The sequence below is a fragment of the Haliotis rufescens genome, unplaced genomic scaffold (assembly GCF_023055435.1).
Source record: "Haliotis rufescens isolate VD_foot unplaced genomic scaffold, xgHalRufe1.0.p SCAF_7, whole genome shotgun sequence".
In the NCBI taxonomy this organism is placed as follows: Eukaryota; Metazoa; Mollusca; class Gastropoda; order Lepetellida; family Haliotidae; genus Haliotis; species Haliotis rufescens.
Window position 1 is genome coordinate 23,186,144 of NW_025964361.1, and position 19,461 is coordinate 23,205,604.

The 19,461-nt window shown below is 39.5% G+C and overlaps 1 protein-coding gene across 7 annotated transcripts in view; it reads right to left on the reverse strand.

The window, feature by feature from the left end:
• Positions 1–19,461, reverse strand: part of LOC124137454 (glycine receptor subunit alpha-2-like) — an 86,178-nt gene that overhangs the window by 45,883 nt on the left and 20,834 nt on the right. The window contains exon 1 of one of the 7 annotated variants that reach the window (XM_048387749.1): positions 9,485–9,507. The exons of the other annotated variants lie outside the window; for them this stretch is intronic. The gene's annotated coding sequence lies outside the window, so the exon portion shown is untranslated. Of the gene's footprint in view, positions 1–9,484; positions 9,508–19,461 lie in introns of those variants that run through there. 7 annotated transcript variants of the gene reach the window in all.

A 19,461-nucleotide genomic window follows, 5' to 3' on the forward strand; every position in this document is an offset into this window, starting at 1 on the left:
GTGTTGTGTTAATTAACTCAGGTGCTAATTGGTCGCACCCGCCTTCATTGGCTGTCTATGTCTCTTGTCTGTATCTTGCCAAAGTCTTATTTTGGCTACTCTCATTTTATTTCTGTAATACAGTTGCTTAGCTAAGCCGCTTGTGTATTTGCGCTGATGTAATTCATCAGTGACCTTTGTCATCGCACACGGTTTATTTTATCCTGTATTTTTGTTATCTATTGGTACAATAAGCTGTTAATAATATCCTGTGAACTTTTTCCCGCGCTTTGATTATCACTTTAATTATGCTTAATGACTCCCCTGATCATTGGAGCACAGCTCCGTGACACCCTTTAAACGGTTCCCTCCCATAACGTAGACCTCCAAAATGCAGACCTCCCTTAATTGGGCCATGCTGGTCACACCTAATTAATGAATGAACTGGTCCACCCCCCTGCTATGAGGGATTATCAATATGTTGAGACAATGAGCAGTAGTGGACAACAACAACATTGTCTTTAAAAAACTCCTCCTTTCTCCTCCAAACATCTTCAGATTTATCGAACTGATCCAGAAGGTAGAAATTTCGGAGAGAGCGAAACTAGCGCAGATGCAATTTGGAGCAGCACCGCCACCCAGGAAGACTGTCTACAGAGAGAAAGAACATCGCCTTGTCCGATTCAAGGAACAGCTTCATCGCCATGAAAAGACACCCCTTCAGTACCTGGATGCAGTTGGTCCACTGATGATAAACAAGTGAAAATGACTGATAATCATGAATGACAATGAAATAACATTTGAATAGAAAATTGTTAAATCTACCCAGCTTTCTTTCTTGTTACATGGGTGATAACATTTTACTTAATCAAGGGTACAGGGTACTAATTACTGATGCAACCAGCCATAACGAGTGTTGTTTTAACGGATCTGCGTTTTGGCAGGTCTACGTTTTGGGAAGATACCCTTTAAACATCAGATGTAACACAGCGTGGCAGCTTATTGTTCGACTGCGGAGGTCGTGGAAGAGTACCACAATTTAAGGACAAGGAAGAAACAAAGGGGCATAATCAAGGCGAAACTTCTATTTAGTTCTATGACCAGATGGTCCTGGCAGTGGTTAAGTGGTGAAGATAGTTTTGACGTTAAGTCATTTTAATTCAGTTTTACCCTTTGTTCTGTTCTATCATTATGCTTTAAGTTTAGCATTCAAAACACATTATGTGTATTTATCTACGTGACCATGCCTTACAATCCGCCATTCATCATGTTACATCACAAAATTTCGTTTGTGACGGGTGACACCGGTGAGGCAGGATACCCGCACCGTATCGCGAACACCCGGTGTCATCACTATTTGATAGTGATTCCCCCCTTCTAAAACATTTGAAAACCTATTAAGGGTCTTCCATTACATTTCTCTGACATAATGAATCAGTCTGTAATATAAAAGCCACCACCGGATCTGTATTTCATGTTTTATCTCACGATTATTCAGGGGAGGTATCCACAACAATTGTGTAATATCACCATTGCCCACCATATAAATACATCACCAAACCCATTGTCTCTGCAGCTATATAAGGCACAGGCGGATTGTCCTTTACATTTCGAACTGATAATTCTATGTTCCTAGGTTGATGAAAAACAGAGATATCGAATCAGACACTTTCTGTTATCTATCAATCATGATATATCTTATGGATACAATAAACTATATGACGAGATTAATAGATAGCTCATCGTAATATTTCACTTCTAATAAGCCTCGGTCCTGATTATGTCAGGTTAAAGACAATGAAACTACATTTGGTGGAGAGGGACTACAATCTTAAACAGAGAATAGACGTGAATCATCAGACAAATAGATATTGTCAAACTCGGTAACCAGACTACACTCTATCAGGTGGTGACCCCATGAGGTTAAGGTTGAGATTGAAGTGCCATGTAATGAAACTACGGTTTTCATCCGCCGTAAACACATTCACTTCTTGACACACGATAAATTACCACGGTAAACATCGATTAAAAGAAGACAAGTGTCTCTGCTACAATGAGACCATTCAAAAAACATAATTGACAATACATCACTTATTTCAGTTTACAGTGGAAAACGGCGACTGGGACTGTTGATATATAGAGAGTTGTGCTACTAACGACATGACAGAATCATGATATAGGTAGGGTTTGCAATCAGCTATACATGTTCAATAACTAACAGTAACTTATCCCGTGACGAACGTTGTTGAACGTGTGAAACGACCTTTGATCTTGGCATTGTGGATATTTAAGGCAGCAATTAACGACCTGTAACCAGCCTTGAATGTTTGGGTTATTCTTTGAGCTCTCTCTTTGGGTTATTTTCTTGCATTGACATTGTACCTTTTCCATAACCCACCTGATGTCGTCAGTCCTATCCCACACAGAGAATGCCTGTCAGCGATAACTCGGAACGGATGAGCAGACAGAAAAGGACGACAAATAAGTTCAGGTCTTTGAAAGGCACTTAGAAGTGATTCACATAAGGAAGAGAATATATGGATGTCTACTTCTGTATCATGAGGAACACAACGTTTCGAAGTATATGCTTACTCCTTCATCAGGTGAGTAAGCATATACTCCGAAATGTTGTGTTCCTCATAATAAAGAAGTTGACATCCATATATTCTCGTCCTTAAATAATTTCAGGGCGGAAGCAGGCAGATTGGGCGCCGTCCCGATCGTTGAAATTCTGCAGCGCGTCAAGCACAGGGAACCCGTTTTAAGGGGGGAATCCCCCTGTCACGGATTTTCGTTTGGGGGGTCGATATCGTCTGTTTTTTAGCTATTACCGTTTTCCAAATTTAACTTAGTTCCAGCGTTTTTGATTAAGTAGTCACAAAGTATTAAGATCTGCAAAGTTGCTATATTGAGTTTACTTTAAACGTTCATTCATTCGTATCTTTGTCAAAAGATAAATTAATGATTATCAATAAGGATGAGACAAATTTCGAAAAACGAATACTTAATTATCATTAAGAAATGTAGGTGTTGGTTTGTTCCCTAACGCCGCACCTAGCCATACTCCTGCCATTTAAATATAGACAAGGGGGCAGTACAACTGGGCCCCATGGGGATGCCTACTTCGTGCTGAAATGTCATATTCCCACATTTCACATACTCCAGCATTATACAAATTGTTTTGTCAGAAAACTTCAGATGACATTTACTTTTATTTTTGACAAATTGCCCTGAATCTTGGAAAATGGAGATAACTTATCTGTAGTCACCAAGTTAGGGACACAAATTCCCAACGGATGACAGAATGTTTTAAAGTTTTTCTTTATGTTTGACGTGTGGGATAGCGGTGTGCATAGTTTAAAAAAAGTCTGGGTTTTTTTTCGTTCTTTTCTGAGACGGAAAAGAAATCAAGCATTAATTCCACTTGTCTCAAATGTTTTCTGAGAATGTATAGTACGTCTTACTGGTCGGTATTTTGAATTACCTTTAACACAGGGATTTGGTGATACCTTTGCAATATATCTCTCTTTGTGCATTTTTTATGGGCCTTTGGAATCCAGTACAAAAGAAGAATGGACATAGCTTCAGGTTTCAGAGTCAAGCCAAACGATGTTGGACTCTTACAAAATTTGGGGAGAGTACTTCTTCAGTTAACGCACTGGTCCTACGTGTTTCATATATCGGTGGGGACAACTTCACATTTTCATGTGGGTAGCCAGACTTTGGATGACAGCTGACTGGGACAGAATAAAGATATCCTCACTGGTTGATAGTGATTCTTATAAACCTCCAGTGATGCATGACCATTGTTACAACAGGTTGTTCTTTTCTCCGAAAATCCCTCTGCCCACGGGATTCTCGAGCTGTGCGCTTTTGACTGAGAACTTTCGAGTGCTACAATTGAAATTTCAGAATTAAAGTTATGTCATGTAAACAAAAAAGCATCTTCATATCTGTCGGTTTATAACTCAGATATAAACCTTCTCCTATGGCTATCCGTGAAAATAATGCACTCCAGCCGGCCTTTGCCAGACTGCATTATGTTCACGGATAGCCCGCGGAGGCGGTTTATATCCTATACATAAACACAGGGTCGTAATATAGTCGGAATCGTACAACCGACTCTTCTTTAAGCTTATGAATATGGAAAGGGTTTTGTCGCTTTTATTTTTATTCCGATTCTGTTTCCTCTTATTCATTCATGCCAACACCACGCACTAACCCTACTCTCAGTCTGAGAGACATTCAACAGGTTCATCTTCATATCTTCTTCATAATTATTTAATTAATTATCAATACGTTGTGATCCGAACTGATAACAGGCTGTTCACGATGTGTTAGCCATAGTTAGTCCACAAATGGTGTTTTTGTCAACAATAGTCATCTGAGTGATGTGTAGTCAGGTGGTGAGCAGTGAGTCGTGACAGACACAAGAAGTGGAATTAACATCGACAACAAGTTCCACAACACGTTCCTATAATTTAACAACTTATGAAATGGTGTTTGTTTTAGGGAACGAAATTATTGATGGTTCATGAAATTTGAAATACTGTGTAACATAATGGGAAACCGATACAAGTTCAGGGACATGCGGTCTGATTCTGATTTAGTAGACTTCTGGTTTGGCCAAACGTTTCAAAACAACATCAAGAACTATACTCTCTGTGACGACATTCTCCAAGAGTATTACTTAATTTGACAATGCATCTTTAGACGAACTGGGATAGAGCATGCAACTGGTTCGTACTGAAATTGTGACGCCGTAAGTTTCGAAAGATTTTGCCACGACGATATAGATCTGACGAAAGGGGCAGATGGCAGGAATTATATCTTCCCATCACTTTCAACTTCATGTGTATCTGCCTAGATACACTACATTTCAAACTAACTTCTTTTCAACATGATCCAAATACAGTAAATAGCAAAACCTGTCGAGAGCAGTAACCAATACGATCGCGATCCTGTCGGATGTTGACTTTTAGAGGTCCGGAAGCCATCCCATCCCATCGGGATCGCGATCTTTAGGGATGTTTCATTGCAATATGTCGATGACTTTGGTGAGGTGAGGTGAAATGGGGTTTGACGTCGCGTCCAAGATTATTCCACTCATATAGCAACGTGCATGTACGTGTGTGTGGCTGCCTGTACTAGTCCGGACTGATGACGATTGATAGTGCCAGCCAACTGAGATACCATGTCGCAGTTTAACACAGACACAGTATACTGACTCCGTGCCGACCAGTCCTTGTTTTAGCCCCCAAATGCCGAGCGCCAGGCAGGGTAACAACAAGTACCATCTTTGAACATCTTTTGGTATGACGCGGCCGAGTTCGAAACCCGGACCTTCGCTCCCCGGGCGGACGCTCTACCACTAGACCACGGAGGCGGCCGAATGACTTTGATAAGGAGCGTGTCTCTTTAACGTTCATTCCTAGTTCATCGAATTAGTAGGTTGACATTCTACTTATTTTGTAGACTACTGAATGGTCCCGAAGTGAGTTGTATCGAAAGGTGACTATGCTACTGTCTGACGACAAATTCATGCAAATTGTACCACAACTTGTTTGTCAGTATGCCTCGCATTTTTGCTGGTTCAAGCTGAAATACAATATCTGCCTAGTTTTTGTTAGATATTGAACGTGCGAGATGAAATGGAGCTCGATATTGATCTAAGCGAGCGATGATGTACATGTACATGTGCAACTGGCTGTCATGATATTACGTTGAATGAGTGATACTCTTATGAACAGCGAACATAAGAGATACAATTGTTTTGTTAAAATCACAAGTATCTCATTGTTGCCATTTTCCACACACAATATAAGATCATGAATGCTTCCCTTCTTCAAAACTATTCCGACGTCCTGGGACACCTCAGTTGCAAGAGAGTTCTTTCGTCACGCCGATCCCCGGAACGATAGTTAGTTTCAACAGTTTATATTCACAAAAGTGATTGGATTCGGAACATTAGCTTAAAATACCCTCTTCGTTACCAGATACGATTCCAACTATGTGAAACTCATTGTGATCGTCTCAAACAGTTAATGTTTGGATATATTGCTAACACGTCGTAAAACGTCACGCACTCATTGACTCACTCACTCCAACGACAATCGATTAATATATATTCTATCTAAACCTTAAAAGGTTTACGTTTCGAGACTGGACATTTTCTTTAATATCGTTAATGGGTTGTTCGTCTTTTCTGTGGAATTGTTTAAAGGTTGCTCCTTTGTAAACACGACGCATGATCATTTGTCCTGTCCTTCGTTTCTGGTAAATTACTTCATTATTGTTGCAAGATTACCTTTGTCAGAAGACGAAGTTGAAAGAAAGACAATTTCCTGGAAACCAATGGAATGTTGATTAGAGGTAGCACCGATTCTTTATGAAATGTTAATTAAACCTGACACTGTAATGCGAGGACGCTTGATAAGACGATCACCCAAGTAATGAGAGCAAGGACCAATATCACCTCCGGGAATAAACCCTGACCCCGAAATTAAACTTTAATTTGATCATTTGGAAAATACTTGCTGAATGATTATGGTCATGCGAAAAGACACAAGAACCATGTGAATAAAGACACGATCATATTGATGTTAGTTGGCTGTTAACATTTGAAAGAGTATTTTCCATACAACTCTTTGCTGTCAAGAAGATTTCCTCTACTATTTTGAGACTTGTGGCGATGCGTTGTACATGTTATGGGCAGGACACTTCATTACTCAGGCAGTTCATAAGGCTATCAAACTCCTTTCTCTACAGTGCACATGTCCTTATATCGTGTCCAATGTCAATAGACGCCATTAAACTTCTGTACACAGTGATATATGACATTGCAAATATGAGTGATGTGCCAATACTTGGTTTTAACCGATAGTGTGTGCGATTTCTTGTTTATTGCAAAAACATCATGATGAATAACTTTTAACCTGATCACCTCCCGTTACCGACAATCGAATTATAAACAGTTTTCTCTTATTGTTTTTTTAAACATCAATCTTGTTATGTACACGAAAAGACATTGTGTCCGTGTGTGATGTTCCAACGCTTCTTGAGCTGCATACGTAGAAGCGACAAAACCCTTTCCATAATCGTAACAAATCTCTGCTAAAAGTAGAGTCCCTTTTCCGAATTCGACTATAGCGTAAGTATATATGTATCACAACATCGCGAAAAGGTGAACGTATTCTGCCCCACCGGTGGCATCCGTCACAAACACATGAACAAGCATGGGCTTCAAATAATGAAGTTATCAGATTCATCACACAAACACATTTCCTGCAACGAACATCCTGAAACCCCATGGGATACCTGGTTAGAATAGTTCCCCAGCAACCTATGCTTGTCTAAACAGGCCATGGATTGGGTTGATAGTGTTTTATTGTACCCCGACGACGGGGATCGTTGTTTACAATATCAATCACTGGGTTGTGGTCCAGACGCGGTTATGTAAAGATCACCGTCATATACCTCGAATTATGTTCACGCTGTATAAACAACAAACAAACATCATCAAAAGCAAAGTGGCACACGCCGTTGATACAACAGAAGGAACCATTGGAAGCTAGAACTACGTAAACAAACCCCTTTAATAGTGGAATGGATTTCACATTCATACGTTCAAAAAAAAAAGTTCTATATTCAACATTCTTCTTAATATAATTCAAGAATTCACAAACAGGAAATCAAATTGAGGTTCCTATTAAACAGAATAACACTTCTTTTCCAACCTTTATCGCCGAAATACCCTCAAAGCGAGCATTATAGGGTAACGTAATCGGGGAAAATTGATTAGAATCTATAAAGAATGCACCGACTGATGGTTCCTACTGGTTCCTTGATACCCATTGGGCCTCTGTGTAGCTCCGTGTCCGGGATCTCCTCAAGCTGGGTATGTGAAAAAGTAAAGCAATTGATCTTAAGGAGTACACGTCTCGTGCTAGCGCCACCATTTAGCTGGTAGAACAAAACCTATTAATCTCCGTTTGGCTGAGCGTGTTTGACACGCAAAAGTGTAGTCTTATTGCTGTATTCGTCACGAAGCCCGTTTCACTGCAAGTACGACAACCATCAAAGGACAATGATGTACAAATATCTCATTTGTTTTTTCTGACGCAATACATGAGAACGAAATAATGTCGTGAGTGTACCACGATAACATTCGAATGAGGATTTAGTTCAGCTCTCACCAATAGCGGTAGTAATAATGGTTGTAATAACAAGCTGTCCCTCTCGAAAAAATACAATTTGGTTTATAAAAATTGCATTAATTATATCATTCGTCAAGCTCTAGCCGGTCAAGTACATTGATTTAGTGCAAACCATGGTAACAACTTATCGTTTAAGTCTTTTATTATTTGATCACATTTGTCTGTTCTTTATCATTCTCAGTTTTAATCATATATGGCTTTCTAGGCTCGAGATAAGAGATAACTATAGAGGACTCCAGAAACATAACATAACCATGAACTGTTGAAGGATAACGGTCTGTACACATAGGAGCAGTGTCAAGGCAAGTACAATTTGTTTGTTGCTTGTTTGTTTAACGCCCATTTCAGCAACGGTCTGTAAATAATCAAGTCTCGACCAGACACTTCTGTGATTGACACTATGAGCATCGATCTACGCATCTGGGATACCATGTCATGCATCAACCAAGTCAGCGAGTCTTAGTCGCCTCTTACGATAAGCATGGGTTGTTGAAGAACAAGTCAAACCCGAATCTTCACGGTGGGCTCAAGTATTAGTTATAATTTTTAGAGTCGTGACTAAATCACTAAAAGTAAACATGGCAAAATCACAAAAGGTCATTGCAAGCACATTCAAGTCACATCTTGCTCCTTGAAGCAACGGTCAGTCACGAATGGATGTATTTCAGTCAGTAAAGAAACCTCCGCGTGCCTTCTGCCCATGCTGGCTTACAGTGTTTTCTGTCCTAAATTAATTGAACAAATCTTTACAAAGAATTTCACATCTTCAGCTGTAAATAATAAGCTAGCTTTTTGGCATTATTTATTTGACAGGGGCTATACTGTCTAGGTGGTATCGCTCCAGGAATATGCACACCATCGTATACTTTGCTAAATGCAGTATCAGCATATAACACCTTACTTTCCATGGTGCCAACACGCATATTTATATTTACATTTGCGACAGAAATGGTGTGTTTATTTGTTACATTAGCAAATCTAGTTTGGACAAATCATGATCATATCTACGCGTATACACTTCATTTGAACAACCGTTACGATAATACCAGAAGAACACCGACTAACATATAAATGTTACTGTGTGTCGATGATGGACATTTAACACTTTGTTATATATTATTGACTGTTCTCTAAATAGGAGGAGCTACTATGTAAATGTGACCGTGTTAGCAGAGTGGCCTGAGAGGAAAACTAACAATCTTCTTGTACCTCAGAAAATCGTGTGTGTCATCGTACCCTAATCAATCGACTGTATGAGGTCTAGAACTTTTGAATGCGTTTTTACTTACATGTACTCATTCACAATGCCGTGTAGCGCTGACGTTAAATCCCTCTTGTACTCTTGCCAAAGACCTTTTTACACTTGCTCCCGATGGGATAACGCTGAGCTATTGCTGATTACGAGAGGAAGCCCGCTCTCACACATGGCCAATGTTTAAGAATGACCGGACCTAAACGTGGGTAAAGCCAAGTCTCCGAAATAGAAGATGTAATAGGTCTTTTAACACTATACATCGAACATGTGTTGGTGCCAGGGGGTTTGGTGAATAATTCGAGTGTGTGAGGGATATTATCGGTTGATGAGCGCACAGCGAGATGGGCTGTAATCCATGACATTACTATCGGCAGGAAATGCCTGAGATGGTCTGTTCAGTGTGATGCCAGACTGGGGTTCGGTATGCTAATATTAGTTTACCAGTTTACCAGTTTACCACAACCTTGGAGTTTGAATTTGTTGCTATAAATGGATTTCATTTCTTTTGACCCATACAGAATATGAGTATATCTATCATATTTATTAATATATCTACTTCAAATAGCGGTAAGCAACAAGTCAAATTGTAGTTACATATTACACCACAGCCTAGCGTCCTTAGACAAAACGATTATTGTTATCTGCTGTTAGTTAACCTCGATATAATTAAATTTTTTATTTAAAAAATCATATATGGGCGACATACATGCACATTGATATCGTTTTTGTATTGATATAACTATTGAGTTTCTGTAAAGGGATAAAACGAAGTTGATATAACACGTTAACCGTTATTCCGTCACAAATGTAGTTTAACCCTTTTTAAAATTTGATTTGACATAGGGTTTAACGTGTTCACGATTACCCACTATAGCGACGTGCGTTTGTACGTTCGTGCGTTTATGTCTATTTATTGACAGGGGCTAAACTGTCATGGTGGTATCGCTACAGGTATGCCAGTATATGCACACCATCGTATACTTGGCTAAATGCACGTATCAGTACGTGTCTACGATTACTGCACTATAACGACGTGCGCTTATGCGTTTGTAGGTGTATACTAGTATACTCCAGAACATGACATACATCTGTGTTTCATAACACACAGTTTTATCAACATAAGTTTAAGATTACTTTGGCAATCAAGTTTCAAATCTTACATGTGCCTTGCATAATATGTTAACCACGTGTGAAGTGGATGGTTTATATATTTCAAGAGTATTAGAAATTTACTACATTTCCTATTTTGAAATGGGAATTCCAACTGAGAATATGTTCATCATGTCGTCAGTTGTTATGCTATGATTAACGCCAGATTCTGCACTTCAAAATTTATGCAGTGTAAACACTACTCAAATTTATTTAACGAGTATTTGTTTGAATTTGACAAATCAAATTTACACAAACACATTTTGGTCCCAAGAGGCTGTACACGTATTTTGTACCAGGTCTTTTCAGAGATCCTCTGACGTCCGTACACGTGTTTAGTACCAGGTCTTGCCAGTGATTTCTCTGACGTCCGTACACGTATTTTGTACCAGGTCTTGCCAGAGATTCCTCTGACGTCTGTACACGTATTTTGTACCAGGTCTTGCCAGAGATTCCTCTGACGTCCGTGCCAGGGTAATAAATAATTGTGCTGTCCTTCCATGGGTCACTTTCTACCCAGGACTCACACCACTGCTGACCCGGACCGCTCACTTGCGCTGGCCATGGGGGGAACTTGGTAAGTTCCTTGGTTCGTCTTAATTACATCTGGCGGTAACATTAAAACACTACACTGTGTGTTGCTATTTATACTGATGTGTGGGTCAGTTAGTTTCTTGGGTATATTTGTTGGTAGGTTGGTACTTACATAATGGCCATCATGGTCTGAAGACACCGTCACTGTTACTTCAGTTTGTATTTCTGTTATTATCTACTGTAGACAGTTATTGAATGCACGTGGCTTGGCGTCTTTACCTCTATTCTAACTTGTTGCGTGTGGCTCAGTGGAGCCTGAGATACCCCTGGACGTAGCTAGGGTGATACACCCTACAGTACTCGCACCTGGTGAGTTTTTTGGGCTCGCGAGATTCACGTGATCGCTGTTTTAAATCTCTGATCTGATTATTGGTTTGTATGTGCGCGTTTCGCCAACATGGTAAACGTATTGACCTGCATCACCTTCAGCGTAGCTCTCACATCCGCAATCACGACGTGCAATGCTGTTCAATACAGCGTTAAAACAACTCACGTCTTCATCGTTTCCGTGTTGATATTTCTTCGATGCCAAAATCCGTTATTTTCAAAGAAAGAGAAATTGTAAAAATCGAGATAGTCAAAACAAATTCAGTTATGATGAGTTATTAAGTGCATGCAATAATTTAAGAAAAATGTAATTCAAATTTACTATAGACGTTATATCATGGTCCTTTCACGTATTATTCAAGTCCAGCATATTCACTATCAACAATGTATAGATCGATGTCACCGCATCATATACATATGTAACGCGTTCTTACACCCTGTGTAACTGTAATTAGTTTCATCTTTGGAATGTTTTTCGAACTTACAATCATTATTCACAGGTTCTGTCTAATTTACCGATCGTGTAAATTATTTCATGTTTTTCATTTGCTTACCAATTCCCAATTGTACTTAAGATCTTAAATTTGCATTTGTTGATCTGAATAATTCATTTCCCAAATAAGAAACTGCATTCATCAAAGCCGATGGCAAACTGGGGTTCATTAACCTGAGGTCACAAGAAAGTATTTTCGTGCGGGAAAGCCGCATGCAAACCTATTGTAGCGGTACATTGCAGTAAAGAAGCAAGATCAGCCAGACTTAAAAAACACATTTGGTTGGCGTCGTTAAACATCCACATTCAATTGTCCGTTGCGAACTGACCAGGTTCTGGAGGACAATCTGCAAATACAACGTTTTACTTGAGTCTCTGGTACATGTACCAAGCAAGCGGTCAACTAGGAAGGACGTTAGATAAGAATGTGTGGAGGACACGTGGCTGGTCAAGTCGTCTAAAGAGCCACAGTTCGCTGATTAGAGTTGCTTAACACAGGTTTGCCAAAACCTTATGATCGTGGGTTCGAATTCCAGGTTCACCAACGTGGTAGACGCCTAAGACCTGTATAACTGCCATGCGAGGTTTCTTCTTACATCAAACAAACAGGCCATGATATAATAACTGCTAAACCCATCTCACTCACTCACCCTTATGACAGATGTTGATCACGTGCCTATCTTCATTATTAACCGGTTTTGAAGCAGTGAATTCAAAGTCGATTTGTTTTGAGTTTATCTGTGTTTATTGCCAAAAACAAAGTGACTGCAGACGAAAATATCTTCTACCGATAATGCTTACTGAGAATTCAACCGGCAGTAAAATTTTGCGTTTGAGATTGATTTATTGTGACAAACCTCCAGTTCCGAAAGAAAGATTTTGCACTTCTTTTAAAACCATAAAACAGACGTGTAGTTTTGAAAAGGTGATACATCGAGAATAGCATCTACACACGTTAGACACAGGGAATCTGAACATTAACATCTTCAAAAAGTAGTTCTTCATCTTTAACGGCCTCATGGATTGACAAATGAAATCTGTCTCGGCGGATAACTGCACTGACAATTAAATAGTTACACCATACGCTCTATAATATCCATGCCAAGTTTCAGGAATGGGTGGCCTCGAGAAACGTCGTCCCCCAGGTTGCACTCTATGTAGACTGACATTTATCTTATAAGGTTATCTTATTTAAAAATATTAATTTACAAAGTAAAAAATAAATAAAATCCAATGTAGCCCAGAAGAATTTCAGGAGCTAAACCAATCATGACTAGCCAAATCATTCTGGACTTGAGTTGGACTCATTTTTCAATGTTATTCCCTGGGATCTGGGAGGGGACTACACTCCATGGTCTGTTATTCTTTCCAGACAAACTAGGAAAGGGAGACATACATTGTTTCCTGTTTCTGTGGCAGTACACTAAGCCAACACGACAAGGCGGGGATGCCAGACATCATTACGGCCTAACCACGGCTAAACAGCCAGGCGATAAATCACCTCTTTTTCAATAGAAGACATAGAACCAGGAAGTCGGTACCTATCTCCTTCAACCAGACACTGCACAACTGTTCACAGTTAGGAAAACACACATGTGAATATGCCGGGATGGTTCTGGTGAACAGGACTACATAATTAGTCTCTACTTGAGGTTCCAAACTCTGGAAGCATATTCTGTTGGTCGTCCCCATGGGTCGTTGGCTTTACCAGAGTGGTCCTGCATCATCAACCTGCATCACTCTAGACTTTCCTCACAAATGCGTCTGATATGACTCAAATCAGCTCACTCTCTACCCACAGAAAGCGTTAATAATAAGGTTCAGGCTATACCTTGAAGACGTTATTGTGATTTTCGGGTTAATAAAAATTAATGATTGATCACATTAATCAAATAACCATACTGGTATTTTGGCAAGATCGCATACGCTGATATTTCTCGAACCAGAATGTACTGCTCTCTCGTAATGAAGCAAAATATTCAACAGACACCTAACCCAAACGATGAATCAAAGGTCGGTATCATTAAAATCAAGCAACTCGATCCCCAGAGACAGACCTGAACGTCGTTAATAATCTCCTTAAAAGAGATTACGCCTGCAAAAACAAAAGTCATAAACAACAAAAAGTAAACAAAACCTTAAAAACAAGAGACAAGCCAGCTATGTTCCTATCGACCAGCAGTTTCTTTGTTAATGAAGCATGGTTCTTGATAGAAGGCAGAACGTTTTTGTGTCATTTTTTGTTTTACTTCCAAACATCTCAGCGTGTGCAAAGGTTACTGAAGATAAGTAAGGGCGATATCATATAGACCTTTTATTCCGAAGGTTGGAGCGTTTACTGCTACGTGTGAACGTTATCCACAATAACCATATTGCAGGGAACTGCAGTGAGAGAGTTTGTTTTTAACGTCGTATTAAAAAGTATTCCAGATATATTGTGACGTGTCAGCTTAATGTGTTTGGAAAGCCCGAAGTTATGCAGGTATTGGACGTTCAGCACTGAGGTGAAACCAACGAGGGCGGCATGGTGCTAACAAACCTCGAGCAATAATCGGGGATAACCTGGATTCGAACCCTATTTCATACACACATGATGTGGGACGTAATTCTGCACACGAATTGCGGAGCATTAGACGACAGGGCCACCTATCACCCATGCCCCAAATGGAACTTATAGAACGCTTTAACATGTGTGAAAACTTCGTTGTTGGTTTATAACATCTAAATAGATCGAAAGTACTGCCGGTGTTTAGAGTCACTGATAAAGGTCAGAAGGTTTGACTATATGATAAAATCTATGTTAGGTCATTCCACATCTATGTGCAGTGACATGGTGCCATATAGTCAAATACAATGTGCTCTTTCTTCACTTAAAAGTGCAGGGTTCGATTCCCAAAATATAAAAATAATATGTGAAGCCCGTGTTGCTCTTGTCTGTTTGGCAGCAGTGATGTTTGAGCTATCATGTAAACAGTGACACATTCGATAAATGTATTAATCACCACTCTTGCACACTGCTCTTCGTAAATGAACAGATGGCCCAAGAGATAATCATAGTTTACGTTAAGACCAATGTCCCAGTAACAAGAATCAATTGCCATTCGTCCTGGCACTACACCAAGCATGAAACCACAAACCGTATTCCACTAACTGGTTATTATCACTAGTTAATTTGGATGATGCTGTAGTTATGGGACAATCGTTACAGCGACTCGGACTCCAGGGGCCACCTATCGGTACTACCATCTGAATTTAAGCAAAGATTTATAACAGACATTATTGTCGGAGTGAACAGCTTACCAACGTCGGGCTATTTCATTTGTGCATTTCAGAAGAAAGTTATTTCACCAGACATCCCAGACAATTGACCCTTTTTCGTGGCAGCAGTTTAACAGCAATTTGGATTGATGTCTGAAGAATAACAATATTGTATAAGAAAGATTGCTACAGCTACCTCGCATTTGAAAGCCTTAAATATCAGCTCACATAACACTTCAGTGTGTTAACAAGGTGTCTGTTTCGCCGACAGGGATGGAACAGTACTTTGCCTTGCGTTGGTGTAACACATTTCACAATCAATAAACTAGCTAACATGAATATACGTTTTATGGTATGGAGGCCACCGACGTAATAAGACTATCTTGTCTGAAGATGCTGTGTTTGTTATTGGCATTTTTTGAAGTTTTTCATTTGACGCTACTGGTATTGTATGTGGCGAGTGCTTGACACCACTAATATCGATTTAAGCTGCGACATTCCGGTTTCGGGTATTGTGGTTTACGCAGCAACATTAAAATGAACGCCAGGAGGCTGGAGGATGTGGTTTCAGAGTTTCGACTTAGATGTTTTTGACAGTATAAGTGAAACAGTTCACTTACATTTGCGACAAAGACTTATAGTGGTACAGTAAAGGTTAATACACCATTTAATAAAAGCATGATTGCAGTAGGGAAAGAGCACATGGAAAAGGGTAGTTTCTTATATTTCATTTCGCGAAGATTTGGTAATTATTGGAAATCATGTGAATAACGTTTATAGTTATATATGAAACTGAGATTTCTGTCAGATGTTCCTACCGTTTGGATGTTGATTTGTAATGTTTGTCAAAACTCAATTTTAGGAGGTTCCTTGTTGGTAATTATCAACTCATTTTTAGCTTAAGGTTGAATGTTGACTTTTGAGTCTTAACTGAACGGTAGAAACTTTCAGGATTGTGGTTACTAATTATTATTGACTATATATTGTACCACATATTCCGGTGAGGTTTCTTTTTCATATGAACACATGACTTGCATTTGCATGTGTTTGTGACGGCGCCACCGGTATAGCAGAAAACGCTCAGCTTTTCGACAACACCTGGCATCATACCTCATTGAAACATGCTAATGTTGTAATCGAGCTCGTACAAAGGACGAGCAGACAGTTTCATGATTATGGTAATGGTTCTGTCGCTTTTTGGTTCAAACAAGGACTATGGGGAAATCATTATTCAACCAAGATCTGTCTTGTAATGTGCATAACCAATGCATAATCATAAGTTGGTTCTTTAATAGTGTATCAGTCTTTATATCAACAAACCATACCCATATGTGATAACGAAAACCAATTCAGTCCTTCAAATATTCTATGAATATGTCATGTAGTACGTTCAGATACTAGTGGTTGTAGAGATTTTGTTGGCTCCTGATGCAGTTCTGAATGGCTCCTCCTAATTGTCTATTCCCTTTATGGGAAATTCTATATTCATAGTTACATTACGTTACCACACCTACGTTACGCAGCACAACAATTAAACGGTAATGAACCAAAATCACGTTCTCTATGTTAGGAAATTCATTACACAGCCATTATAGGAAACTCACAGCGAAGAACAGTCGTTGAATTAGAATGTGACGTTATAGCGAACGTCACTTTCGTACCAGAACAAGAGGTATATATCTATTTGACCACCATGCCAATATTCGATCAAGCAGTGCTTCGTGACATAACAGACGTTAAGAGTTAACCAATAAGTCTCGACTTTCCCCTGGAAGTAGATTGGTGACAGCAAGACGATGCCCTAAGATGAAATCTGTTCTAATTAAACTATATATACTCAAGACATAACACAACGCAATCAAAAACTCACAATATATATCCACAGCCAGCGTGGAGTAGTGGGAGAGTGCCTGCCCGGAATGCGGTAGGATTTTAGCTTTCATCCCCTGACCTTTAAAATCGTACCAAGTGACGTTAAGGATGGCACTTGCTGTTGCCCTGTCCGGCGCTCGGTGGGAATGAAGTCAGACCTGGCACACTTAAAGTCAGTATTATGTATCTGATTGGGGAAGCTATTACTGCATGTTATCTCAGAGGGCCAGCACAATAAAATCCGACATTCGCCAAGCCTACTACAAACAGGACACACACACGTGCATGCATGTCGCCATAAAAGTGCAATTATCCTGAACGCGACCTAAAACCTCTGTTAACCTCCCATTTACCTGAGATGTATCCACTGCAAATGCGCACTGCAAATGGAGGTCCCGGTGAACGTCCTGAGTGTATATTTACAATTGTAAATCTGATATGTTATCTGTTTTTCTTGTTCAATTTTCAGCGGAAAACGGGATTTGTCTGGCATCAGACATGTATGTCATGTTGGATTAGGGTCAGTGTCTGTCTACAAACACATGCCTCGATAATATTTGAAAACAGGTCAATTTCTCCGTCTAATGGCATGGACGTCAGACAAAAACACATTATTACATACACACTGGTCATCAAGGTTGTGAAAAGGGGGCTCATCCCGGATTTTGGTACGATTATATCTAAATGGCCTAACACTGTGTGACAAAGTTTTGACACTTTATATGATTACAGTTGGGATTATTATCGATGTTTGAAAGAGACAGTGTTGCTGTCTCATCAACTGTGTACCACGGTCCTTGAGAAAAGTAATAGTATCATACTCTATTGTAACTACAAGATGACGTGATGTAATATGGCTGAAATTCAGTTCAAAGCGGGGTTAAGTCAGCTTATTTGCCAACTATCTCACTCTCTGTTTGCCCCCTTTTATGTGATTTGAAGTAAAACAGTCATTTAACTACTGTGCAAAGTTGTAGTCGCACTTCAATGAAATATACTGGAGCCTCAGCCTTTACGATAATTTCAGACTGTGAACTCAGCCTATTTTATAGCTCCAGCCTCAATTATACCTTCTAACTTTGCTACAGCTTCAGCTTTACTGTAAACCCAGCCTATTCTATAGCTCCAGCCTCTATCATAATTTCAGACTTTGCTATAGCTTCAGCTTAACTGTAAACCCAGCCTATTCTATAGCTCCAGACTCTGTTATAATTTCAGACTTTGCTATAGCTTCAGTTTTACTTTAACTCCAGTCTATTCTTTAGCTCCAGCCTCTATCATAATTTCAGACTTTGCTATAGCTTCAGTTTTACTGTAACTCCAGCCTATTCTATAGCTCCAGCCTCTTTTATAACTTCAGACTTTGCTGTAGCGTCAACGTTACTGTAAACCCAGCCCATTATATAGCTCCAACCTCTATAATAACTTCAGACTTTATTATAGTTTCAACTTTACAGTAAGCTCAACTTATTCAATAGCTCCAGCCTCTATTATAACTTCAGACTTTGCTACAGCTTCAGCTTTACTGTAAACCCAGCCTATTCTATAGCTCCAGCCTCTATCATAATTTCAGACTTTGCTATAGCTTCAGCTTAACTGTAAACCCAGCCTATTCTATAGCTCCAGACTCTGTTATAATTTCAGACTTTGCTATAGCTTCAGTTTTACTTTAACTCCAGTCTATTCTTTAGCTCCAGCCTCTATCATAATTTCAGACTTTGCTATAGCTTCAGTTTTACTGTAACTCCAGCCTATTCTATAGCTCCAGCCTCTTTTATAACTTCAGACTTTGCTGTAGCGTCAACGTTACTGTAAACCCAGCCCATTATATAGCTCCAACCTCTATAATAACTTCAGACTTTATTATAGTTTCAACTTTACAGTAAGCTCAACTTATTCAATAGCTCCAGCCTCTATTATAACTTCAGACTTTGCTACAGCTTCAGCTTTACTGTAAACTCAGCCTACCCAAAAACTCCAACAATTTCGTCCGCCCATTAGCCACTGGCACGTTGATTGGCACTTGCACTTTTCGTGCTGGCACTGCGGAATTAGGTCACTGTCATCATGCATCTATTTCCATCTTCGATTCCTTAAGTAATTGATACTCTGTCATGCTCACTCACATACGACGACAGTTAAATGTTCATTTCGGGTGGTGGTGACACATTATCTATTCATGTGTTGGTAAGCATATGCACCACCAGCAGTACTTGGTGGCATACTGTGTATTCAATAACGTTAGTGTTGAGTTTGGACAATGTTTAATAGAGCTGATACTAGTAAATTATGACTTACATTAAATGTTTAACTTTGCT